Source organism: Pongo abelii, chromosome 7, assembly GCF_028885655.2.
Source record: "Pongo abelii isolate AG06213 chromosome 7, NHGRI_mPonAbe1-v2.0_pri, whole genome shotgun sequence".
Lineage (NCBI taxonomy): Eukaryota > Metazoa > Chordata > Mammalia > Primates > Hominidae > Pongo > Pongo abelii.
In genome coordinates, this window is record NC_071992.2 from 94,156,368 (window position 1) to 94,184,287 (window position 27,920).

Genomic DNA, 27,920 nt, shown 5'->3' on the forward strand with positions numbered 1-27,920 from the left:
AAGACCCCCAAGTTAGGAGGATGAGAAGGGCCTGCATTCTACTATGATGCAGGTTTAGCTAAATAATTATCAGCTATTATTCAGGAGGTCACAAGATTTGCAAATTCCTCAATTACTCTTGTGAATAACATCACTATTGTAGTATAGTAACTAGCCAGGCATGGTGGCCTGCACCTGTAGTCACAACTACTCAGGAAGCTGAGGTGGGAGGACTGCTTGAGCCTGGGAGGTCAAGGCTGCAGTGAGCTATGATTGTGCCACTGCACTCCAACCTGAGCAACATAGTGAGATACTATCTCAAAATAAATAAATAAGTAAAACCTAAGATGGGGCTTTTGAGATGTCTTTTCAGGCTTTTGCATTTCTGACTACCTAATGACCCCACCCAGACCTGTTACTCAACCAGTCCTGTGGCCCCAACTCAGAAGCAGACCCAGCTCAAGAAGACTGTATTCTACATCCCTATTATTGCATTCCCCGATCAATCAGCAGCACTCATGCCTTAGCCCTCTGCTTACCAAAGTATCTTTGAAAAACCCCTAACCTCTGTGCCTGTGGTGAGATTGATTTGAGTAATAACTCCAACTCGCACGCGGAGTGGCTGGCCTTGTGTCAATTAAATTCTTTCTTTACTGCAATGCTATGGTCTCCATGAATTGATTTTGTTTTTGCAGTAGGCAGGAATAACTCAGGGTGGTTACACAATTGTATGTCTGAAGAAACACTGTTTAATACCTCTTGGGCAAAGCATGAGCACAGCTATATGACTGAATCTTTCTGGATAAGTTATTTTGTCTACATGTATTTCAAAATGCCATATATTACACTACCTTCTGGAAGATAAAACTTCACATTTTGCAGATCCAAAAACCCTATTTCTCCCAGGTAGGAAATGGAGACAGAATCTCCACTCAGGTTTCTAGGGTGAGCCAAAGTCAATTGAACTTAAAGATCTGATTTTGATTCCAAGATGCTGTGCTTTGGAAGGTGGAGACACTCTTGTAATTATTCCTTCTTCACCCACCACCAGCACCCCCAACACCATCGTGCTGGCCTCAAGTGGGTGCACTGCTCACTGTTTAACATCTTGCCATGGCATGGGCGTGCAGTCTTTCTCACAATGCCCCAGGACAGGGCTGCAACATTTAGATAAGACTTTAGTAAAGGCTTTTGGACAACCACAGGGACATACACACAGAGAATCAGGCATGCAGATTACAACTTGAATTACTGGAATGATAGATCACATTCCATATGAGTTTTTGGCCTATCTCTATGATATGGTTTGGATGTGTCCCCACCCAAATCTCATCTTGAATTGTAGCTCCCATATGTTGTTGGAGGGACCCAGTGGGAGATAATTGAATCCTGGGAGCAGTTTCTATTCTCACAGTGGTGAATAAGTCTCACAAGATCTGGTGGTTTTATAAGGGGTTTCCTCTTTCACTTGACTCTCATTCCTTCTTGCCTGCTGCCATGTAAGACATGACTTTTGTCTTCTTCAGTGGTTGTGAGGTCTCCCAAGCCACATGGAACTCTGAGTCCATTAAATCTCTCTCTCTTTTTTTTTTTTTTTAAATAAATTACCCAGTCTCAGGTACGTCTTTATCAGCAGCTTGAGAACAGACTAATACACTTTACTTAGAGATTTTTTTCTTCCACCTAGGGCCCAAAGTATAGATATTATGATGCCTCAAATTTAAGACTCTTCTGAACCTGCCTAGTAAGAGTAATGCTGAGAGAGGAGTTACTTGTCCTACCCTCTAGAGACTTTACTGAAGCTAGGAGCTGGAACATGCCCATGCATACCAGATGGACAAGGATAGTAAGCTTTTGTGAATTTTTTTTTTCTCAGAGGGGATCAGAATATTATTGGGCCAAAAAACAACCTAAAACTTCCCCAAAAAACCTGACAAACTCGTCTCAACTTGCATTACTCTATAACAAAAAAATGGGGAATAGGATGTTGCAGGAGCAGTGGGAGGGAGAGAATGGCTGGTGGGCAGAGAGAGAGAAAAGGAAAGAGAATTATGTGTTGAGTACTTACCCTGCAGGCACGTACTTTATGTACATTATCTCATTTACTCATTACCTAAATGGTTTCCAGGTAGGTAAATGGAAAACAGTTCTGTCTGACTCCCTGGCTTATACCCTTCCATCCACACAATGCTACACCATTTTTCAAAGACATGAAGTTTAATGAGACAATAATGTTGGTAAAGTGTTCTAATTTCCTTTGAGAAAAGGAGCCATAAAATTTTATTGTTATTGTTACACTTATTATTGAAGCTCAATGAATGCTTTAGTGGTGTCATTGATGTAACTAATATTATGCTCATTTATTTCATTTAGGGAACTAATATCTAAAAATAAGAACAAACAAATTTAGTGGGCTATAGATTCAGCTGGTTATCAAGTGTGACTTTGCACATAGAGACCTTGAGGACTAACTCAACAACCCAACAACCAAGGTCGAAGATGGTCTTGGGGGCAAAAGTGAAAAGTGTAACCAGTAGGTGCTCTTTCTAATGCTGAGCTTTCCCAAGGGGTGAGAAAGGGGTGGATTAAAGGTGAAACGCCTGAAACATTGTATTCTCGGTCTGTAACTGTTGAGAAAGGGATGGATTAAAGGTGAAAGGCCTGAAACATTGTATTCTCTGTCTGTAATCGTTAAGCAATATAGCAATAATTCCTCCACTTGTTTGTGGAAATACCAATGGGCCCAGTTTAGATAATTTGCTTCTCCAGAAGGGCAGGCATTTTCTCCTTTCTATGAAAGAGTTTATTGTGTTAAGTATATAAAACAAAATTATGTCAAGGACAGGACGGCACTACAAAATGACATGGAGTCATGCATATATTTAAGCACAAACAGGAACCTTGGCATGATTAATTTTAGTTTTGCCATCTTAAAAATTCTTTACAGTGGGAAATAATACAATTTCTTCCTAAAAGTTACATTTTTGCTTAAATAATCACCAGCTTGAACTGTAATTTAGAATGGAAGAATGAGAATTCTACCTGCTTTTTTATTTGACAATTATATGTTTAATTATCATTTGTCTAAGCTTGGACTTTATTGTGTTCACATTTTTTCCTGATATGCTACATTTGAAGAAATGTAGAATTCTGCACTTTATTCAGACCTGATCCCCGATTAAAGCAGACAGGAATGTCCGTGTGATCCACTTTCCTTGTTTTCAGAGAAGAAAACTGAGACCTAGCGAAAACAAGTGCCTCAGCTGAGATCTCACAGTTGGTTAGCAGTGCTTGGCATTTAATCCAGGTCCCATTCCACTACTACATCTGTCCATTTCATTTATTATGAACTTGTGTAGACAAGTCTTTCTGTTAATTTACTTTACCTTGAATTTGTCTCATCTTTTTCTTAAAAGAGCAATGCAGAATGAACACAAGGACTCCTTTGCTATCTATTGCTAAGTATAGGGAAGGTGGAAAGTACTGGTTGCCTCTGCAGCTCTTCTCTATGCCCTTGTGTGTGGCACCACTGTGTGACAGCAAAACTAAGCCGATGCCTTGCATCAAGGCACACTGGGGATAAAAATCTCATTGATTGATGCAAAATATGCAAGAACAAATTATTCCTTCATTGTAATTCATAAAGCATTTCCCTACCACCAACCTCCACATCTCCTCTTTTCCTTGCCTAATCTTGCTTTCCTACAGAAAATGTTCAGCACTGAGAGTTGGTGGAAACAGGAGGGAAAATACAGGAAGTGGTTAGGAGAAAGGCAAGATTGACCCCAGCAAATGAATTTGAAGCATGCCTGCAAATAGTTGGCATCTCAGGCTAGATATAAATTCATTGTCTTGAGTTCACAGCCTTGCCTTTTATTTTCTGGAAGTCACACTTCTTCAGTGAAATAAAAAATGTCCCCAATTGTAGTAATCTCACTTCTTCCATGGAAAAAAAAATCTCATTATCACCTCCTCTCCACACTCCTAACCAACCTCCCAGGAATCTTGTTCTCTTTAATTAACCTACTTCCTGTAATTGAAAAAAAAATGAAGGAAATCTTTTTATTTGGCCAGCTTATAATTTAGTTTATATAGAGGAACATTTTATTTTTCAAGCTAAAACTATAATACAATATCAAATAGAGAGTAGGTGCTAAAATATCTGATGAGTGAGTGGATTGATTGGATGATGAGTTTAGTAATCATTTTTTTAGTACTTACACTGGTCAGCCTTTTCAGGAGGGGGAGATAGATAGTTACTGTGATAAGAGTTTGTTGTAGTTTAATGGAGGAGACATATAGGTAAACGATAAAAACAGTGTAACGTGATAAATGTCGTTAAGAGATAGAAACAAAGCACTGTGGAATCTTTGAGAAGAGAATGAGAAATTCTCTTGAGGTGTCAGGAAAGGCTTGTAGCAATGTTAGCATTTGAGTTGGATCTTAAAGGATGACTAAGACTGTCCTAGGATTATGAAAATGGACAAAAGTGGAAAAAGAAAGCTTTCAATCTTATGCAAAGACTTGGAGGTTACAGAAACCTGGCATGTTTGATGAACACTTAGAAATTTTAGAAATTTGGTGTGGCAGAAGCCTTGAGGGAAGTGGCAGGAGATGGTGTATGCTGGAACCAGAGTCTGAAAAGTCTTGAATGTCAACTGGGGAGGTTGTATTTTATTTTCTGGGCAGTAGGCAACCAAGAGAGGCTTTAAACCTGGGAAGTTACATGCTTGATTTTTTTCTGTTTAAGAAAGAAACCTAGGGATGATATCTATAAGGGTCTTGTCACAGAAACCAGTTAGGGAGTAATTTTAACAGTTCAAGTGAGATGTCTTACTCGGTTTAGCCTACTCTCACAATGTACCATAAACTGGGTCATTTATAAATAACAGAGATTTATTTTTCATAGTTCTTGAGGCTGGAAGTGTGTCATCAGGGCATCAGCATGGACATATTCTGTTGAGGGCTGTCATCCACGTTACAGACTGCTGACTTTCGTTGTGTCCTCACATGGCAGAAAGAGGACAAGAGAGCTCTCATGCCTCTTCCTGTAAGGGCACTAATAATCTCATTTGTGAGGGACCCTCCCTGGTGACCTAATTACCTCCTAAATGTACCACCTCCAAATATTATCACAGTGGGATTAGGGTCTTGAGATATGAATCTGGGGGCACACAAACATTCAATTCATTGCAGGTAAAATGAAGATTGTCAGTGGCAGTGGAGACAAGGAGTAGAGGTCCCTAATGCAGACTCAACAGATTTCAGTGACTGAGTGAGAGGGGAGTTGACAGTAGAACTGAGGTTCTTGTAGTGGGAAGTCATTAAATTAACTTGAGAACATAAAATACAGATAAGGTTTTCACTTATTCCACACACGTTTCATTAAATATCCTTCATGTATCAGAACCTACTTAGGAACCTTACGAAAGAGAAATATTTCCTACCATTATAGAACACACTGTTTGGTGGGGCTATATAGATTTAAAAGTTAATTATGTTGTGGTAACTACAATGATGGCTAAAAATGGCCACCTTTATAGTGATTATTATGTGCTTGACACTATTCTAAATATTTTACATGAACTACTCCTTTTAATCTTGAAAACACTCTTAAAAAGGAGAAGCTGTTATGATTCCCACTATACATGTGAGAAACTGAAGCAGAAGGAGGTTAGGTAACTTGTCCAAAGTCATACAATTGGCAATGCAAGAGCCAATATTTAAGCCCAAGTAGTATGACTCCAGAGTCCATGCCAGTGAACACAAAACAGAATTCCTCTGTGATAGAAGTATGTGTAGAATAGTGTGTGTATTATGAATTTTCATGTCAATATTAAGTTGGAGCTGTACAATCTCAAAGTTTATTGTTCCAGTAAACAATTAGAAATTTTGGCTTATAGGCTGGAAAATAGATGAAAGCTAAAGGCATAGTTGAAATCTGCATAAAATTAAAGCTATGGGAGTGTATCTCCAAGGGAGAGTAATTTTCCACAATTAGAAGGTCATAGCTCTGGAATCCCCAACACATAAGGGATGTACAAAGAACATGAAAGAGCAGGAATGGCCAGAGGATTGCTAGATGATGTCAAGAGTGGAATATATAGATATCAGAATTAGAGTTTCTAGAAAGAGGGAGATACGATGAACAGTGCCAAGTGCTGCAGGAAAGTTATGTAGGACTAAATATAGATGAATAGATGGTTGAATTTAGCAATTGGAAGGTTATTGTTGGTTTTAATGAGAATAATTTTTGTTGTCTGATAGTAAAAGGTAGCCACATTTAAGAGGCTGAGAACGAAAGGTCATGCAAAGAGGGATTGATATTTTTTGTTTGAAGAAAGTAGTTTCCAGAACAAAGGAAGTAACGGTCTGTTAATGCCAGATTATCAAACAGAATTTGGAAATAGTGTGGAGGAGGAAGGAAACAGAGAGATCATTTGCAACTACCATTCTTACAAAGCAGCTAAAGGAATGAGTTAGCCCACAAATAAAAGGTGGTCAATCACAGTGCTTATTATAGACTTCAGTTTCATTATGTAGCAATTCAAGAGTGCATCCATAATATACCTTTATTCAGTCACTCATTCATTTGTTTGTTCAATAAACATTAAGCACTTGGGAAGCACTATTCATATGGACTGTATGCATGTGCAAGTATTGGCATGTGTTCAGGGCAATGGAGGAGGAAAAGGGTGGTAGGAGAGACAGCTGACCTGAAAGCTTGCCTGGCATAATGATCAACATTATAAAGCCAGGGAGAGCCCAGCAGTCCTGTTTGTTAAACTGTGTGAAATGCAATGAACCTACAGTATTTGGGGGTGGGTAGGTCATATTGTTATTACTGACAAAAGACAAGAAAGCCAAAATCAAGAGCTCAAAATAAGCATGTAGTTTTGTTTTAGATTTTATTTCTTAAAATTTAAAAACTGTATATTTACATTAAAAAGTAAAAAATACGAGCTAGCAATACTAATATCACATTCTGTTTCTCTCTTTGAAAATATGCTTAATCATCATATTGATGAATGCAGAATGCAAATCCCATACAGAGATTGTTTTGTTAGCAAATTTTATTTTTCTCAAGCTAATATCTGAGTATTTTATATTTTTTGTTCTTTTTGTCATTGATAACAGCTGTCCATTATGCATGAAGATGGCATTGACTGAATATTGTTTCCCATGCAAAGCTATTGATAGAGATGGTTCAAGAAAGAGCAGATTTCTCTTCGATTCTTGACTCAGCTCATGTGATATAATTACTTCTAAAACAAATTTACTGTCATGCACCGGAGAAACAGACTAAATTACAATAAAAATAGATCTATGAACCCACCATAATAATCATTTTTCAGGGAGGACAGTTGAAAAGGTTATTTTTAATGTCATAAGAAAAAGTGGAATGAATGGGAGTCAGGAAAAGGCTAGGCAAGAAGAAGAAGGGAGAAATGATGAACAGAACATATTGGCAAGAGGAGCTGCAGCATGTGAACCTCTGTTATAACTGGCTTCAGGAGTGCATGTTTGAATAGACACAGACTACATATTTCGTTTTTGGTTTTCCTATTATGGCAGATGGTATATAAAGTGTTGATTTGGTGCAGATTAAAACTTGAGACACCAAACATCATTCTTTTATTTTCCTGTGATGCCCCTTGCCCCATAAAGAAAACATAACTGCTTATCATTTGCTGTAGGACAATCAGCACACACACACACACACACACAAACAGAGAATTAATACAGACTTTTTACTTCTGATGTAAAATGTGTGTGTATGTGTGTGGCTGAGAAATGGGAAGCTTCCCTGAGAAATATGGAGGGGAAGGGAAACTGACCTGTTGTTTAATGGAGATCATTTTACAAGCTGACTTCAACAGCCTCTGTTCTTACTTGGATATGGGAAAGAAGGTGTTTCAAGGTGCACCCATGCTTCGCGAAAAGTTATCATAGAACTTGGGAAGTATGTCCCTGTGATTTGGGGAGCGCATGACAGATGGTAACTTCTCGACAGGTTGGTTTGTTAGTAATTGAGTAAGGAGGCCACACTGGGAGCCAGTCACAACAGCACCAGTGATGGATGATGGAGGGAGATGTCTTGAGATGGTCCCACTCGGAGTGAGGGGAATGCTTCAAAAGGAGCCTGGAAACAGATTTCCAGATGCAGAAGTGAAAGGTGATGGGCTGTTGTAAGCTGTCAACCAGCCTGAAGGAGGCATTTCCACCTCCAGGAAACTGTAATGAGATATCCCCATTGATGATAGACATTCCTGAGAAATCCACAAAAGCACCTTATAAGAGAAAGAGCCAGAAGACCACATTAAAATCCTGCCAGTGTCTTAGCACCTTTGCTGTCCCCTACCCTCTCCCTGACACCCCAATTTACTCATTCTGAAGGAGCCAGAAACTAGAGCAGGTAAAGAGAAAACAAGCCAGTACCTTCCACCTAAGACAGGCCCAAGCTAAGGAGTGCAAATGTTTTTAATTGGCAGAAAGTTGAGTTTTAATGTTGGACTTTGCTGGTCGTATTAATAATTCTTTATTACGCAGTAGCTAGTGTTAACAGGAATGGTAAGTAACAACTCAATTATTTTCCGTTAGTATCCTACCAAGTCCATTTCATTCTATAAGACAGTAAGTCAGCATTCTATGACATCACTAAGTACCTTATCTTACTGATGTCTAAAAGATAAGGAGTGATACAATGGAAAAATCTTTCAAATTATTTAAAAGAAAAAGGGACAGAGATTGGAGTTTGAGTGTTAGATCTCTTTATCGGCCATGATGCCTCTATAAGCCCTACTTTTCTCATATGCAAAGCGGAATCATAATTGCCTGTTTCACTGAGTTTCTTTAATTCCTAGTTTTTAGATTATGTTTTCTATTTAATGTACTAAAATGTGTGAGAAAAATATGTATTTCTCTCTGTGATGCCATTTTCAATTGTAAGTCTTCAGTTCTCAGGTCTTATACATTAATCTCACTTGTAGTCCCTCTATGTGCCCTCTTTATCTGTGAATCTATTTTATTTGTGTTTAGTGAAATTGGACCATATTTCTTCATTGTACCCTCTTTCTGCATGTGCCATCTTTGATTTATTTGAGTTCCTAAGTTTTAAAAACTATAACAACTTAGCCATTCAACAGACATTCTCAAAATGATGACAAATGTTATGCGTATATATGGTAATATATATGTGTGTATATATATATATTTATTAATTTCCAAATTACTGGCATCATATCCATCTATCTCCAGACATCTTTTCCCTCCCCTCAACCTCTGCTCTTTCTCTGTCGTTCTTCCTACCTTTCTCTCTCTCTCTGTCCTTCTGGACTATTGACCCCTTCAATATTTAATATCACATCCAAAAGGATAATTAAAAGGTGATTTGGAAAGATTTGCTTTCCTCAGTCTCTTCTTTATCTACTTCTTTTCACCAAATCTCTTTTTTCTCCTCCTTCGAAATTATTTTGTAATCTGTCTACCCTCTCACCTCACTGTGCTACTTCTTTATATGTTACCTAAATTATTACCCAAAATCATAATGTACATGCTCATTTCCAGGCTTGCACACTCCAATCTGTACTTCTAACTGTTAAATTTCTAGAGTGCACACCTGATTCTCTCATTTCCTGATTTAAAACCTTCATATTTTTCTGCATTATATTTAGGATGATTTCCAGCTTCTGACTTAGCATAGCACTTGAAGCTGTTTATAATATGCCATAATTTGCCTTGCCTGTGCCGTCTCTGGTGCTTTCTACTCCTGTCAGACTATTTTGCTGCTGTTTTCCACGCATGCCATGAAGCTTCACACCTCTCAGCTTGTGCTCATACTGTTCCTTCTGCCCAGATTACTCCTTCCATTCTTATCTAGTTGTCAAATCTTGTTCCTAACATTCTGCTCAAACATCAAATATCAAATACCCTTTCTATGCAGCTTTTCACAGAGCTCTAGCAAAATTGTTATTAATCACCCATACCGTGCTTCCCTCCACTCTCCCACTCCTCATTTTTTTTAGTTAGTAGTCCTTGTGATCCCCCAGAGATAATCAGGGCCTAAGAGCTGAAAATAAGTTCTTTAACTTCTAAACTTTAATAGGCAAGGCAAATGCCAAATGTTAATTACTAAAATGGGTAGTAATGTGTTTTTAGAGTTCAGTAAGTATCAGACAAATGTATGCATGAGGGCTTTACATGCATGAAAAAAACTTAATTGTGACAACATTATGCTGTAATTTTCCTGAAGAAAGAGACTTGCTTTATTCATTGCAGGTTCTTTGATGTCTAGAACTGTGCTTGGTCTGGCAGATGCTCAAGAACTCTTTGTTGACCTGCAAAATAAATTAATGAATGTAGAAACAACTCTGTAAGAAATGGACTAGCATGATATCCATAGCACAAATAAGGAACACAAAGCAAATGAAGTCAAGTGATTTGGTTGTTACACCTACAATATGTGGTAGTTGAAAGCATATGTGCTAACACCATAGTCAATGCTTTTAAAACATTAATACAACACTGCTTTATCCAGTTGGACTGGGAAATGGCAATTTTTTTAGAATCGAACTTTGGAAAGGTGGCAGCACAGAAATTAGTCCCTACACAAAGCCAAACAAAAAGCAAACAATAAAAGACACTACCACAAACACCATGACCACCACTTTAATCTGAAATGAGATTTAAATGCTACAAGGATTTTTAAGTGAATTTAATTATTACTAGTAGAAATTGAAAATTGGAAGAGTAAGTAGGATTTCAGAACCCAGCCCCCGACACCTCATCCTCCACCTCAATCCACACATATACCAAGGGTCGGTGCTTTAATACCCAGAGCATGCTCACCAGGGTCTGGGGCCAGTTAAAGGCTAGGCTTTATCATGGAAGCAGATGTACTTTCTATTGCAATGAAAAATATTAAGTTGTATTTTAGACACATAGAAAAAATAAATAAATAAATAAATAAATAAATAAAAAGACATATTTAACTATGTCTTCAAATATTTCACTCTATTATATCCCTCATATAGTAGGATTTCCAAGAGGACTGGTAAAAATACTGCTTTAAAATTTTATCTTAAAAAAGTAGAGCCTATCTCTCTTTATTAGAGGTATTTAAAGTTTGCAAAGTTGTGTGCTATGGGAAAGAGATTTGTTTTAAATTTATTAAAAGATGAGAAGTCTAGTTAATTATCGGTAAAGTGCTCTCAGAGAAAAGCTAAAGTAATAAGAGATAATGAACTGCTTAGATACTGAAACTTCCAAAAATTTTTGAGAGGCGCCAATTTTGCCATTCTCCTTTTAACTCACTTGTGCCTTCAACGGCATAGAGAAATGTTTAAGAACCCAGCTCCAGACCCAAGCTGCCTTAGTTGAATTTATGGTCATACACACAATAACTACAGTATCTTGGGCAAGTTACTTAATCTCTTTCTGCCTCAGTTTACAAATTTGTGTAGCGGTAATAGTAGAATGTCCTAATGTCATTATAAGGTTTCAATAAGTTAGAATCCAAAGCAATTAGAATATTGCCTGTCATGTGAAACCAGCTAATACATTAATTGTTATTATTTGTGAAGAAGGAAAATTGAGCCAAAAAAATGTAGTTCTTATGACAATCTAAATCTCAGTGTCTTCTTTCATTCATTCAGATTTGATTAAGTGTTAATAAGTGAAGTATGAGCCTATTAGCAAGGCACTGTGGAAGGCAATGGGCATGGAAGAATGAATAAGGAGTGGGCTTTGGCCTCAAATGACAAGCCATACAGACTCAACAACCTGTAATAACATGCACACTCAAAGCGGATGCGTTTTAAATTACTTGTAAAAGCCCCCATGAAATTCTATCAGCTGACATGAAAATAGCATTCCATTAATTTTGATAGAATTCATATCTCTTTCCTCCCCACCTCACAACAGACATTGCAATGGAGAGAACATGCACTTATCCCTCCTATCTGCATTTTTCTTTATTTCACATCTGTAGAAAAAGGGGGCTCTTAGGCAGACCTCTGAATAATGACTCTGAAAGTACTTATGAAATAGTCCTAAAATAAAATCAAAACTTCCGTTAATTCAGAGCAAAAGGTAGTTGTTTCTGTAAACTTCCAGGAAAGCAGGTTGGTAAGCAGATAATCTCTTCTACCCAATGCCATCAATATGGCCATTTAAACTTGGAAAGATTGATGTGTATGGTGCCTTCCCACTTGGGAATGCTATAATTTGCTTTTTTACACTTGTAAGACTAGCCCAACCTGGTGAAAACACCACTATGATTATCTCAATAGTGCTGAGTCAGATTAGGTTTTTTGGTAAGGGCTCTTGGAGTCTGTCAAAGGAGTGACTTTCCCTTACTTGAAAGCACACAGGTAGAATTTGGTGCATTGAGTCCTAGTTACAGGGTTTTAAAAAATTACTTATTTTTATTTTTATTTTTTAGAGATGGGATTATGCTAGGTTGGCCAGGCTGGCCTCGAACTCCTGGCCTCAAGCAATCCTCACACCTTGGCCTCCCAAAGTGCTAAGATTACAGGCATGAGTCACTGTGCGCGGCCCTGAGGCATAGAATTTTAATAATGTTGTGTGTTCTTCTGTAATGGGACAGCACTTGAGAAGTTTTCATTTGAGCATGAATGAGAAACTTGGAACTGTAATATTGGTAAGTGATGTATTTTTTACAGATCATACCATGTTTTTCACGTTGTACTTAAGATATTATATATTAGACCTGCTTTTGCCTAAATGTTATTTCCCCCTCTCTACGTCAGTGGAATTATTATTATTTTAGCACTTTATGACATTGTAATTTTATATAATACCATAATTGTTGTGCATTTCTGTGAGTTTTAAACTTGACTTCTTTGCAGAATAGGGACAAAGGGGACACTAAAGCAAAATACACTAAAGACATCTTAAATTCTCCTTCACCCTCAAGATAATGTAATCATCCATCAGTTCTCCATAAAAATTCATTCAGCAGAGCAGGGAGAAGTCTGGCATTTCATATTTAGCTACCACTGAGAATATGCTAAACGCTTTTTCTCAGACACACTGTCATTTCTAAAAATGTCAGGCTTACAGACATGACATGCTCCAGAAACTCACTTTAATTTGAATAATCACTAAGAGCCTGTCACATGCTAAGTCATTGGAACTGTTTCCTACTCAGTTCTGCAGTAAAGAAAACAACAAGCTCTCCCTAAGCCTATTCTATTTTCCTTCTCATCTCCCACCAACAAAACCTTGTTTTTTCTATCACACAAAAAATGTATGAGTACTTTAGGTCTCCTATGACACGTTACTGTGTGTTGTTTTATTCCAATTATTATAGGCTTCTTCTGCCTTATTCCTTAATAGCAGCTTCTTATTAGATACATAATTTTGTGTCTTTCTTCTGAGAAAGCATGAAATTACTGTATTAATATTTGTTTTATAAAGGAGAACAAGATATCAAGGAGAGACTATGCTAGCATTTCATGTGGGTAATCTGAAGAATCTTATGTGTGTTTCATCGACTGCCATGAAGTTTTGATATTTCTTTCATATGGATTCTGGGAAACACTGTCTTGAAGATAAGATGGCCCCTCTTTCTTTTAGGAAATGAGAACTCAATAAGGTACAATATTGATTCAAGTTCATGCATCTGGAAATTGTAAGGCTTTATGTCCTTCATTAAACACGGTCAGCAGGGGCCCAAATACTCCTGAGCTACAGGCAATTATATATGAGTGGTTTCATTTACCACAAAACAGTAGGTGGCTTACACTTTAGGAATGCTTCCTTGATATTGGATGTCAAATTCTCATTTAAATTCCTTCGGTATCTTCAGTGACTACCTAGGCAGCTTCTTCTACTCCATTGCCTGTAAACGGAGGCTGGCTCTTGGGAAAAAGTGAACTACCACAGATGGGATAGATGTTAGTGGCAGACGGTATTCATAGACCCAACAGGCATTTTCAGAAGGCACTTGGAAGGATGTTGGTGTGGCCAATGAGATATTCTAACCCGGTAGTTTGAATCTAGGGTGAGCAATGCAAAGGACTGGGGAGAGGGAAGATGCTGTTTCAGGGACAGTGAGTGACAGCAACAGACCCCCTGAGGTCCAAAGTCTGGTTATATTGTGATAGTGGTGGCAGCAACAACGTTAGTGCCAGACTATTATGAGGCCTGATTTTGGTGGTGATTCTGGTCATTTAGTTTATTTTAGTTTATAACACTCATCCAAGCCTGAAAATTCATTCACCTCATGGATTCCGGAAAAGCCAATATGCATATGACACATTCATTTTCTGCTAAAAGAATGTTACAAAAGGTTCAAGCAGGTCTAATCACCTGTGACAGTTCTTTTTTTTTTTTAAATTTCTGATCTGTCACAGAAGGATCCCTTCATTACATTAATAAAAAATATTAGAAAAACAGAGTTAAGAAAAAAAATAAGCTCTAGTTTTTATAACTAGATTCATCAAGCTTAAAATTAAATGTTGTGGTAATCTTCAATGGCAATAAAAGTTTCTAAATGGTTAATATCAATTTCTGTGCTTTTCTTATTGTTGACCAGAAATAAGCAGTTCATGCACTGGCAGACCACAATTTGATTAGTACTGTGGTAAGAAATCAAAATTTAACTCTGTCTGAAACAAACTTTTAAATATTACACAAATGTGAGAGAGAGAGGAAAAGGGAGGGGGAGGAGGATAAAAGGTAAAAAGAGGAAGATAGAAAGTTGAAGACTTGAATCAAAACTAGAATAGACATTGCCATAGGCACCTCAGACAAAAGAGTTTATTGTTACCCTAATGAGATTTTTGAGCCTGGATTAGTACTCATTTTGATTGTGTAATTATATTTACAAAGTTGTACCTACATCTTCCCACTGTAATCCTACTTGGATGTTCCAAAATGTATTTTGTGTTTCACTGACAATTGGCCTATGACTTTATTTCAGACAACTACTTCTTAGCCTCCCCAAGTTTCCTCCCAAGTATGTCTGGGAGTCCCCAATTTGTGCCTCTCTTGTACTCATGGTCAAAATCAGAAATGATGGAATATTTTCATCAGAAGTATATTTGCATGAGGAGCAAAAGATCCTTGGGAGAGAAGCTATCCCAACCAAGCCTGCACAGGTAACCAAATTTCAGATGGGCAGAACTAATGAAGCTGAGAACAGTTTTGGCTGTCACTTGCTTATGCCGAGATGATTGTCTGGGTCCTACAAAGAAAGATAACTGTATATAAAAGTTTAAAAGCTCTATTTTACTAGAAAACACAAGATATTAGGATGTAAACTACAGAGTTTTGTTCCCGTTCTAAGAGATGAGAAGGAAAGTATTCTCCCGAACTTTGCCCAGCAGAATTCTGCATAATTTTGGCAACATGATGCCTTTGGTACAAAGCAGAGATGTCTGCTAAATGCAGAGTACCCTGTGGGTCTAGCAGTGTCCAAGAGAGGAGAGAAAAATGCTCGAATTAATGGTGCTCCTGCCCAAGATGGGGAATGCCTGTGAAATAGTGTCTTAGTGGATGGGACAATAGCCAGGGTAATGAGTTTGAGAGGTAGAAGAGAAAAAAGAAAAAGATAATTGAGACCTTCTTGGGCTGAAAAGACTTGTTTGTAAACCCATTTTAGCAACCCATCAGGATTTCAAAGATAAATAATTGGAGTGAGGAGAACTCACTGTTTTCTGTTTCAGTGCTTCCAAAACACATCTTGTGTTTCCTTTTTAAAGTCTTGTATTAGAAGAACAATTGGTTTGATTTAAAAGAAGCCTTTGAATTTCATGGAACCAACTGATATACATAGTTAACATTTCATGTACAGGGCAGAAATACTAGGGAAGCGATATCATGGAACCACCCCAAGTCTGCTTAGGAGTGAGACAGGTTTGGGTATGCCTGATGAGCTAGTGTGATGGTTTCCAGAAGGCAGTTTTCATGAGATGTTTTGTTGTTGCTGTTGCCTTGGAAGAGAGATAGTGGAGAGGAAAGGAAGTGGAGTGGCTAGTGTTGCCTTTTCAGATATTGATTCATTTTATTCTTGCTTGAGCTGTATGTTGAGAGAAGTAAAATGAAAAAGAAGCTATTATTTTTGAGGGATTCTGTGAATATAGGCAGTGATAGGATCATATCTCCTTGCACAATGATAATTGTGAACCAGAGAGAAGAAGAAACAATTAATTCCCAGTAAGGATATGGTATAGAGCTGACTCTGGGATGTGCTGGGAAACTTTGGTGTGTGCTCAAAAGATCATGCCTATTTACTTATTTACGACATTAAAGTGAAAACGATACTACTAGTCTATACTGTCTCTGATTTCTTATATCTTAAAGTTATCAAATTCATATTTTTTTTCTTGAGACGGAGTCTCACTCTGTTGCCCAGGCTGGAATACAGTGGCACGATCTCGGCTCACTGAAACCTCTGCCTCCTGAGTTCAAGAGATTTTCCTGCCTCAGCCTCCAGAGTAGCTGGGATTACAGGTGTCTGCCACCACGCCTAGCTAATTTTTGTATTGTTAGTAGAGATGGGGTTTCACCATCTTGGCCAGGCTGGTCTCAAACTCCTGACCTCATGATCCACCAGCCTTGGCCTCCCAAAGTGCTGGGATTACAGGCGTGAGCCACCACGCCAGGCCCATGTTCATACATTTTAAATCTACTAGGAATAAGAGCAATCTGTGTACACCACCTGTAATCTGAGCTAGGTGCCTTCTTACAGTTAGAACAGAAAACATTATATTGCTTTTAATTCACATTTTTGAAATAGCTTTGGTATATCTTGAAAACCTGCAGTTTCAAAGTTATATGATTGTCCTCTTGCTTCCACTTTGTTGTTAAGATGAAGAAAAATAAATCTGGAATAATAGGGATATTTTATATAAAGCAGATATATTGAGAGCTAAGTCTGCAAACATGGAAAAACACAGCAATTTTACAGAATCAGCAACCCAGTGAAATAGCAAACATTTCACAAAGGAGAATTTTGGAGTTGGAAGTTGGGGACAGAATAAATAATTTGGCACTAAAATGGCATGTTATGTTAGAATTAGGGTACATTGTGCCCGGTACCCAATGTGAATGGAAAATAATATTTAAAATTATCCTACTGCTTTCTTTTTGTGTTACAATCAATGGATTTGAAATATGCATCAAAGCAGAAGAGCATTGATTATCTCAGTACCTACTTGCTGTCATTCCTTTTGATCTGTTTTTTCATAAGTGTTTCTCCATGTTCACTATTAACATTTTGACTTGGACAATTCTTCACTGCACAGGACTGTATGTGGCAGGTTAATTTGCATCTCTGGCCCCAGAATGCTAAAAACCAAAATAAAACCCTAGTTATTATGATGATCAAACTACTTCCTCACAGATTCCCAAATACTCCTTTGGATAAACATTTATTTCTCCTTTATTCTGAATACTCGGCCCACTTTAAGATGAAATTCATGAGTCTGCAAGTGATGCTATTTAACATTTATTGAGCACTTACTGTATGTCAACACTATGCTAAGACCTATACTGACATCATTTCATTTATTTTTCTCAGGAAACTATGAATTTCGTGCTATTATTTTCTTCATCTTACAATTGGGAAAACTAAGTTTAGAGATATTAAATTGCTTAAATCCACACAGCTGGCTGGCTAAGTGTTCTGTGTTTACATCTGAATACAGAATGTCAGAGTCTTGACCTGTAGAGTGATCTTTAAAGTGCGGTTTGTTCACGAAAAATTAGTGGGACAGATATAGGCTGAAAAGGGAAAAGCGTCCGAACATTTTTTTCAGGTGTTCCTCCATTGTACATAGGCCTTGACCAAAATGTGTGCTTTTGAATATTCTGCTTGTTTGGGCTTCAGAAAACCAGGAGAAGATTCAAGTTATGAGAAAAGCTCTGTCATATTACTGATTGGATTCAAATCCTAGCTCTTCATGATTTTAGACACATTTACTCCGACTACTTTGCTTCTGTTTTTTTCTTCTGTGAAATGAGTAAGAAGGAGTAAAACTAGGAAACACATGTGAAGACCACAGCCCTGAGACACAGCACACTAAAAGACCAGACTTAATTGGAAGATTGTAGAATTCTCTCCATCCTCCACATTTTACTGCTACAGCAAGGCTCCATATAATTCTACGTGAAAGAGCTGCAAGAGCTCTCTGAGGAGGACTTAGAGAATCCCAAAGTAAAGAAAGAACACTTTCTAGCTCAATTTGTTTATCTAATACCCCAAACAGATAAAGACATTACAAGAAAAGAAAACTACAGAAAGAATTACAAGAAAAGAAAACTATATCTTTCATGAATATTAATGCAAAAATATGTGACAAAATATTTTAAATCAAAACTACATATTAATATATTTAAAAAATGCCATCCCAAAGTGGCATTTATTCCAGGTATAAAAAGACATTTGAAAACTAATCAATGTCATCCACCAAATCAGAAGCCTTAAAGAATTAAATCACAACATTATATCAACTGACAGAAAACAAACGCCAACACCCATTCATGATAAAATATGTCAGCAAACTCGGAATAGAAGGGGAACTTCCTCAACTTGAGAAATTACATTTATTAAAAAATTGCAGCTAATATCATTCTTAGTGGTGAAAGGCAATACATTTTCTCCCCGAGATCAGGAACAGGGCAAATACATAGACTCTCACCAGTTCTATCTGACATTGTACTGCCAGGTTCTAGCTAATGCAATAAAACATAAACAGTAAATAAAATGTGTATGTAGTGGAAAGGGAGTAATAAAACTGTTTGTATTCACAGGTGGATTTACACGCGCACACACACACACACACTCCTGCAGCTAATAGTCAAGCATAACAAGGTTAGAGGGTACAAAACCAATATGCAAAAGTTAATTGTTTTCTTACATACTAGCAATGAACAATTGGAATTTGGAATTTTAAAAAATGTACGATAGTACCAAGAAATACTTGGATACAAATCAAACATATACATATAGTTCTGGTATATAGAAAACTACAAGACATTGATGAAAGAAGTAGACATCTAAATAAACAGAGAGATTTTCTATGTTCATGGCTTGGAAGATCTATATTGTTAAGATGTCATTTTTTCCCAACTTGAAATATATACTCAATTTAGTACCAAAGTCCCAGCACAGTAATTTTAAATATCATCAAGCTTGTTGTAAAATGCATATGAAAAGTCAAGAGACCTAGAATGCCATATACAATATAGAAGGAGAAAAAAAAGCCAGAGGAAAACTCAGACTAACTGATTTCAAGACTTATTTCTCTACACATCAGTGTAAGAGAATAGGTAACTGTTGCGCACATGTACCATAGAGCCTAAAGTATAATAATAATAATAATAATAAAAAGAAAAAAAAAAGAGAATAGGTAACCTAGAGATAGACCCACCCAAATACAGTAAACTGGGTTTTGACAATGACAACTCAGCTGAGAATAGGTAATATTTTCAATAAATGGTGCTGAAGCAATGGAAATCCATATGCCAAAGGGGAAAAAAAGGACCTAAATGCAGACGATACACATTACACTAAAATTAACTCGAAATGAATTATTAACCCAAAGAAAAATATGAAGCTATACATCTTTTGGAGGAAAACACGGAAGAAAATACACAATCTTGGCTTGGATGATGAGTTTATAGTTATAACACCAATATCACAATCCATGAAAATAATTGGTAGGTTGAACTTCATTAAAAAGTATTTGCACTGGGAATGGCATTGTAAAGAAAATAAAAAATACAGTGAGGACTCAGAAAATACTTGCAAAATACATATTTTATAAAGTGTGAGTATCTAAATAGAGGGAAAAAAACCCTTAGAAAACAAATAACCCGATTAAAAAATGGTAAAATTTTGAATTAGGCACCTCATCAAAAAATTTATACAGGTATCAAAAAAGCATATGAAAAGATGCTCAACATCATGCCATTAGAGAATTGCAAATTGAAATCCTATTAATGTGTATTTATTAGAATAGCTAAAATCCTAAATAACTGACATAACAATTGCTGGCAATTATATAGAAAAAAGAAAAAGACTGTCATTGCTTGTGGGAAAGTAACATTCTGCAGTCACTTTGTAAGACAGGCAGGTTTTTTTTTTTTTCAAAGCAAAATGGTCTTATTATATGACTCTGAAATCACACTCCTTAGGCATTTACCCAACTGATTTGAAGATTTATGTCCACACAGAATACTGAATATAAGTGTTTATAGCAGCTTTATTCGTAGTTACCAAAAACTGGAAGTAATCCTTTAATAGGTAAGTGGATAAATAGGCTGGATGTATTCATATAATGGAATACAATTCAGGGAAAAAAGGGAATTATCAAGTCATGTAAAAGCCTTGACAAATCTTAAATAAATAAGACATTAAAAGGCCAGTCCAAAAGGACTACACAATATATCATTCTATTTTTATGACATCCTAGAATAGGCAAAGTTATAGAGGCAATTTTTCCTAGGAGTCTGGGGGGGAAGTGTTGAATAGAAGAACTTACAGCGTTGTTTAGAGTTAAGAAACTATTTTGTGTTTTATTTTGATACTTTAATGGTGGATTCGTGGAACTCTACATTTACCAAAGCACACAGAATATTACAGCACAAAAGGTAAACCTTCACATATGAAAAAACATCATTAGGATATTGGAGTATTCCAAGGTAGAATGAAAAATGTGACTAAAGAATAAAACTGTATTACCCATTTATGACATATCCTCACTGAATGGAGTGAAGGAAAATGTCTTGAGTCATTAAGTAACTGAAAATGAGTGGAGACTGACTAAAGTCAAAAGGAACTGTACATAAGCACTGTGTTTTAGCTGATAAAGTTATTTTCCATGAGAGTAGAGATGAGAAAATCTGAAAACACTATATATATACTCTCAAATTGAAGAAATAATTAAACAGATGGTGGATAGTCAAAGCCAGGATTTTTACTGTAGTAGTGAGAATTTACAGACATGCAAGGAGAACAGGCTAGAATGATCCATGTGGTAATGGATTAGAGTTGGATATATCAGTAGGAAAACTCATTTAGATTAAGAGAAACACAGGTAGTTACAGTCAGTGAGTTCAGGCTGCTATAACAAAATGTCACAAACCAAGTAGCTTATAAACAACAGAAATTTATTTCTCACAGTTCTGGAGGAGAGGAAGTCCGAGATCAAGGCAACAGTGGATTTTCTGTCTGGTGAGGCTCACTTCCTGGTTCATGGAAGATGTCTTCTTGCTGCATTCTTACCTGGCAGAAGGGACAAGGCAGGCCTCTGGGACCTTTTTAATAAGGACACTAATCCCATGCATGAGACCTCTGCCATTATGATCTAATCACCTCACAAAGGTCCCCACCTTCTAATATCAGCACATTGATGATTAGGTTTAAACATATGAATTTTTAGGGAGCATGAATATTCAAACTATAGCAGTTAAATATAGAAATACTTATAGATATGTGTATATATATGGGTTAGTATAAATATATTTTTCTTTACTCTGTCATCTTGAAACACTAGGAAAGAATTCCTATAACAATGAACACATATTAGTACCCAGATTTTAGTTTCTCATAACATTCTTCAATATAAAGATCCAGAGATCATTACAGGAATGACTGATTTTAGGGTTGGGGCAGGAGATATACATGATGAGACAAGTGACAGAACTCCCAGTGACCACAGTTACAATCATTTGAACAAAATGAAGTGGTATTAGATTATAACCCAAAGTGTAAAATAAATTTCCTTGATTCCATAAGCAAATGAAAAGAATAAATAAGGGAGAATAGAGACATCTCCTGTGCAGACATATTCCAAATAATTTATGTAGATAATCCACCCTTAATGAGGTATAATATAATTTCTCTCTCCTAAAACATGAACTAGTATAGTGACTTCCTTCCAAATGTATAAAATTGGGAATAGGGGGCGTATCTATACAGAATGGAAACATAATAAACATCACTTCAGTAAGGTGAGCAAGGTTAATTATAAACAGAGTTAGATCATGTCGATAGTATGCACATAATATATATGATGTGATGTGAATAACACTTTACTTCTGGGTTCTTCCACCAAACCTGTGACCCCAGTGTAATCATAAGAAATATAGCAGATAAATTCCAGCTGAAGGGCATTCTACAAGCTACCTGACCAGTATTCTCCTAAACCCAAGGTATTCAAGGACAAGGAAAGTGTGAGGAACTGCTGAATCCAGGAGGAGCTTGAGGAGACATGGCAGCTAAATGCAATGTGATATCCTGGAAAAGGGTGTTAGATAAAAAACCATTAAAATAGCTAGAACTCTAGTGGGTAATGATATATCAATATTGGTTCATGGACCAGATTACACTGGGATCACACAGCTGTGTGTGTGTGTGTTTGTGTGTGTGTGTGTGTGTGTGTGTGTGTGTGTGTGCATGTGTATCTATCTTTCTATCTATCTGTCTATCTATCTATCTATCTAATATTGCCTTTCTAAAATCCAAAATATTTGGAATTCCAGAACTCATTTTTCTCCAAGGGTGTTCATTCAGTAATTGTGGAACTTTAGAATCTATCCCATAGGGTTTTGTGAGAATTAAATGAGGTAATTCACATGACAGACTTACCCTCAGTACATGGCATATAATATATGTCTATAACATTAATGTTATAATTGTTATTATCAGTTACATGTCCTAACATTCCATGAATCAAACAAATTCTCTTCTCTGTATCCTGAAATGCTAGGTGGTCTCAGCTATTTGGAGAATTTGGAAGAGTTCTAGTACCCAAAACCAAGAAACATACTTTTCTAGTGAGGACTCATACCTGTAATTATATACACTTTCATTATGTGCTCATTAGAGAGACACTGGCTTGTATCCATGCATTTAAGATCTTATGTTATGGATTGTATCTGTGCAAGAATGTGATTAACCGTTTGAACTGCATTGAAGAGAAAGATGTCCCAAATCTGTGGGTTAATTTTTTTTAATTTTTAAATTTTGTAATTTTAAAATATTTTTTCTGGGTACATATCAGGTGTATATTTATGGAGTATATGGGATATCTTGATGGAGGCATACGATCTTTTAGTTATTTTTAAATGTACAATTAAGTTATTATTGACTATAGTTGTGCTATCAAATACTAGATCTTATTTATTCTTTCTAACTATTTTTTGTACCCATTAACCATTCCCACCTCCACCCCGCTATTCTCTTCCAACTACCCCTCCCAGTCTCTGATAACTATCATTCTACTCTCCATCTCTATGAGTTCAATTGTTTTAATTTTTAGTTCCCACGAATAAGTGAGAACATGCGATGCTTGGCTTTCTTTGCCTGGATTTTTTCGTTTAGCATAATGACCTCCAGTTCCATCCATGTTGTTGCAAATGACAGAATCTCATTAGTTTTAATAGCTGAATAGTAGTACTCCATTGTGTATATGTACTACATTGTCTTAAAAAATTTCTTTATTTTTCCATAAGTTATTGGGGTACAGGTTACATAAGTTCTTTAGTGGAGATTTGTGAGCTCCTAATGCCACCCATCACCCAAACAGTATCGCTGCACCATATTTGTTGTCTTTTATCCCTCGCCCCACTCCCACGTGTCCCCCCAAGTCCCCAAAGTCTACTGTATCTTTTTTTTTTTTTTTTTTTTTTTGAGATTGAGTCTTTCTCTGTTGCTCAGACTGGAGTGCAGTGGCACGATCTCGGCTCACTGCAACGTCCGCCTCCTGGGTTCAAGCAGTTCTCCTGCCTCAGCCTCCCGAGTACTGTATTCTTATGCCTTTGCTTCCTCATAGCTTAGCTCCCACATATCAGTGAGAACACAGAAGTAACTCAGGAATGGAAAACCACACTGTCTTTATCTATTCATCTGTTGATGGACACAGGATGCTTCCAAATATTGGCTATTGTGAATAGGGCTGCAATAAACATGGGAGTGCAAATATCTCATAAATATACTGATTTCTTTCTTTTGAGTATATCCCTAGCAGTTGGATCACTGGATTATATGGTAGCTCTAGTTTTAGTTTTTGGAGAAATCTCTAAACTGTTCTCCATAGCGGTTGTACTAATTTACATTCCCACCAAGAGCATATAAGGACTCCCTTTTGTCCACATCCTCGCCAGCATTTGTTATTGCCTGTCGTTTGGCAATAATTAACTGGGGTAGACGATATCTCACTGTAGTTTTGATTTTCACTTTTTTGACGATCAATGATGTGGAGCACCTTTTCATATGCCTGTTTGCCATTTGTATGTCTTCTTTTGAGAGGTGTCTATTCAGATCTTTTGCCCATTTTAAAATTGGTTTATTAGATTTTTTCCGTATATAATTGCTTTAGCTCCTTATGTATTCTGGTTATTAATCCCTCGTCAGATGGATAGTTTGCAAATAATTTATGCCATTCCGTGGATTGCCTCTTTACTTTGTTGATTGTATCCTTTGCTGTGCAGAAGCGTTTTAACTTGTTGTGATACCATTTGTCCATTTTTGTTTTGGTTGTCTGTGCTTATGGGGTATTACTCAAGAATTTTTTGCTCAGTTCAATGTCCTGGAGAGTTTCTCCCATGTTTTCTTGTAGTAGTTTCGTAGCTTTTTTTTTTCTGAGACGGAGTCTGGCTCCTTTGCCCAGGCCGGACTACAGTGGCGCTATCTCGGCTCACTGCAAGCTCCGCCTCCCGGGTTCATGCCATTCTCCTGCCTCAGCCTCTCAAGTAGCTGGGACTACAGGCTCCCGCCACCACGCCCGGCTAATTTTTTGTATTTTTAGTAGATACGGGGTTTCACCATGTTGGTCTCGATTTCCTGACCTCGTGATCCGCCCGTCTCGGCCTCCCAAAGTGCTGGGATTACAGGCGTGAGCCACCGCACCCGGCCCCCGTAGTTTCATAGTTTTAGGTCTTAGATTTAAGTCTTCAATCCATTTTCATTTGATTTTTATATATGGTGAGAGATGGGGGTCTAGTTTCATTCTTCTGCATATGGATATCCAGTTTTCCCAGGACCGTTTATTAAAAAGACTGTTCTTTCTGCAATGGATGTTTTTGGCACCGTTGTCAAAGATGAGTTCACTGTACATGCATGGACTTGCTTCTGGGTTCTCTGTTCTGTTCCATTGGCCTATGTGTCTGTTTTTATGCTGCTGTCATGCTGTATTGATTACCATAGCTCTGCAGCATAATTTGAAGTCAGATAATCTGGTTCCTCCAATTTTGTTCTTTTTGCTCAGTATAGCTTTGTCTATTTTGTGTGGCTTAATTTCTATCTCACAAATTGTGGTTTCTCCAAGATTTTAGTGGGCTTTGAAGCATAATTATTCTCAATCTGCGAGGAATCAGGCATGTTATTGTCATGAGGGCTTTACAGCTCTTGTTTTTAATGATATAATTGCACACTAAGAACTTTTCTTTCCTAAAAGAGTTACAAGAGAACAGAAAGTGGAATGAATCCATCTCTAGATCATCACCCTGTTCTGGCGGCGATCCAAGGGGCACCACATTTATTTTCATTTAGAGATAACCAAACACAATGAGGACATACACACTCTTGTCCTTTTTTTTGGGATCTGACTCAGATGCTTCCTTTTTTTCCTGTTTGTAAGCCATGGTGTTCAGGAGAACTTGATATTGACCCGACACTCACAGTTATGGTTCATTGCCAAGAGTGGCCTGACTAGGGGACATATTTTCCACATGTTTTTGACTGAACCTGACAGTCCTGGTGCATGTGATTCTTCCTGCTCTGAAAACAAAATTCCTTTATTATGACTCTCTTTTCTTTCTTCCCTTGTGTCGATTGCCTTTCCACTATTTTCACTGGTCTTACTATATTTTCCCTGTTGTTAAGTCACATTTTGACTTTAGAAGTTTCTCCATTTGGGAGAGAGCCATTGCTGTGTGATGGAAGCAAACACTCCAAAGCCAGCTTAGATCATTATTTGTTTTTAGAGAGGAATTCTTCAAAGGCACGAATGTTGCTGTTGACTTTTTTCCTTAAGACTGCTAAATTAGAGAAGATCTACTTTGCCATTTGTAAACCTGTATTCTTCATATCATTTCAAATGAACTGTAAAGCTTCCAGTTGTATTGGCCGTGTGTGTCTATTATAAGCTTCAGCTTGTATTGGCTGTGTGTGTGTGTGTATTATTGCGAATATAGAAGTCATGTGTCTTGCAGACAAATACCATGGCCATGTCTGAAATGAGTCTGACTGTGTGTAATTGTAATGGTTTCAGCCAGTTGTATGTGGAAACAGAGGAAGAAGCAACTACATGATTTAGTCTCAGTTCAATACCCTTAGCTCTCCCATGTGACTTCATGTCTTTTAAGTCCTGCTCCATTTGATAGTTGGGAGCATGAAATTCTGCTCAATAGAACTTTAACATAAAGCTTTGGCCTCTGTTACAAGGTATTTATGTTGTGTGTGAATGTGAGATCTCAAAGTAAGTTTTAAAGAGTAGGAAAAAGAAGAACTAGGAAGGCATGTGGGCCTGATGTAGGTAGTGGTGGCATTACTAGGAGGAAAGGATGAGATGATGAAAGGAAATCTGGAGACTATAAATGCATTACTGCTTATTTTATAGCATTGCATGGATCTTCACCTCTCCTGAAATCATCTTGTCAACTGGCAAAATTTCTCCCTTCACACTTCCAGTTTAAAAAAGAAAAGAAAAGTAAAAAATAAAGTTGCTATAAGCCATCTCTAAAATCCATTTCTAAAAGTGCAGGTTATTTATTTTAAAAAAAGAAGAAGAGAGTTACATTTATAAGTGGATAGGAAGTCTTAAATGTATTCAGAACTGTACTGATAATTAAACTTGAGTGTAGCTTTCAGTGTGTGACTTGTAATCATCGTTACTTTTGGTACATCTGGAGCTACTTCGGTGATTTGGTATAACTATTCACTATTTTCTTTCTGCTCCCCTTTGAGTAAAAAGAGGATTCTTCCTCCCTCAGACCTTAGCTTCCTCTACAAACAAGACTACACATGAAAGAGGATTTCACTAACAGAGCTGTTGTCACTGCTACAATTGCATAAATAGAAAAAACATATTAGTTTATGCGGATAATTCACATCAAAGTACACTTTAAGCTCAGGAATTATTAGAATCAATGCTATTGCTTTTTTAATTTTCCAAATAAATCCTGATACCTATTATACTACATTAATTATCTTTATTCAAGTTTAGTATTTCCTGTAAAAAGATTTTAGTTCTGAATTTTAAAAAACAACTTATACCGAACGTTACAATAAACTAAATTTGGTGATTTGAAAACATTGAAATGCTGTGATGGACAGATTGCTTTATAGGAAGAGAAAATTTGGCCAATGCAAGAGAGAGGTTCTGTGAGCATTTGTTTGGAAGCTAAGCATCTGTTTAGTTGGTTTATTTTTCTTCTTTTTAGATCTACCAAAAAGTGACCCGTCTTTATAAATGAAGGTTCCAAAGGAACTCTTAAAAGATCCACATTTCTGCCCATTTGTTCTACAAGCAGAACTATTTTAAAAAGCAGAATATCTTATAACATAATTACTAAAAATCTGTTTACTGATATTTCAAAAATTTTATTGGTTTTAAGACAGGATTCAAAATGGACTTCTAAAAGCAATTTTCAGTTCCAATTATTCTGAAAAGTAGGGATGCCAATATTACCCCCTTTGCTGCCACCTGTTGTTTCATCAAAGAAATGACTCACTTGTAATATTTTTTTCCTTTAACATAAATTACTCATCAAAATTGTTATTTCCAGTATTAAAATCAGATTATCTTCAGGATATATATTTTTTTTTGTACAGAGAATCTTTTTGTCCCTAACAGTTGGAGAGACAGGTTTTCAAGTAGTCACACATGATATCCAGAGATTTAGATTCTCCCTTTGGCACACGCAGTAGACATTTGAAAAGGTTGAAAAGACAAAAACAAAGAAAG

At 36.9% G+C, this 27,920-nt stretch overlaps 2 long non-coding RNA genes across 8 annotated transcripts in view; both read left to right on the forward strand.

Annotated features, from left to right (window-relative positions):
• The window catches only part of LOC129061057 (uncharacterized), a 184,388-nt gene that overhangs the window by 87,989 nt on the left and 68,479 nt on the right, over positions 1–27,920 (forward strand). The gene's annotated exons all lie outside the window — the stretch shown is intronic.
• On the forward strand, positions 10,937–19,936 carry LOC129061059 (uncharacterized). Of its 2 annotated transcripts, XR_010141212.1 has the most exons (3): positions 10,937–12,640; positions 13,420–19,278; positions 19,359–19,936. It is a non-coding gene; the product is annotated as an uncharacterized LOC129061059 (long non-coding RNA). The 2 variants fall into 2 exon arrangements; XR_008528041.2 differs by having other exon boundaries at positions 13,420–19,936.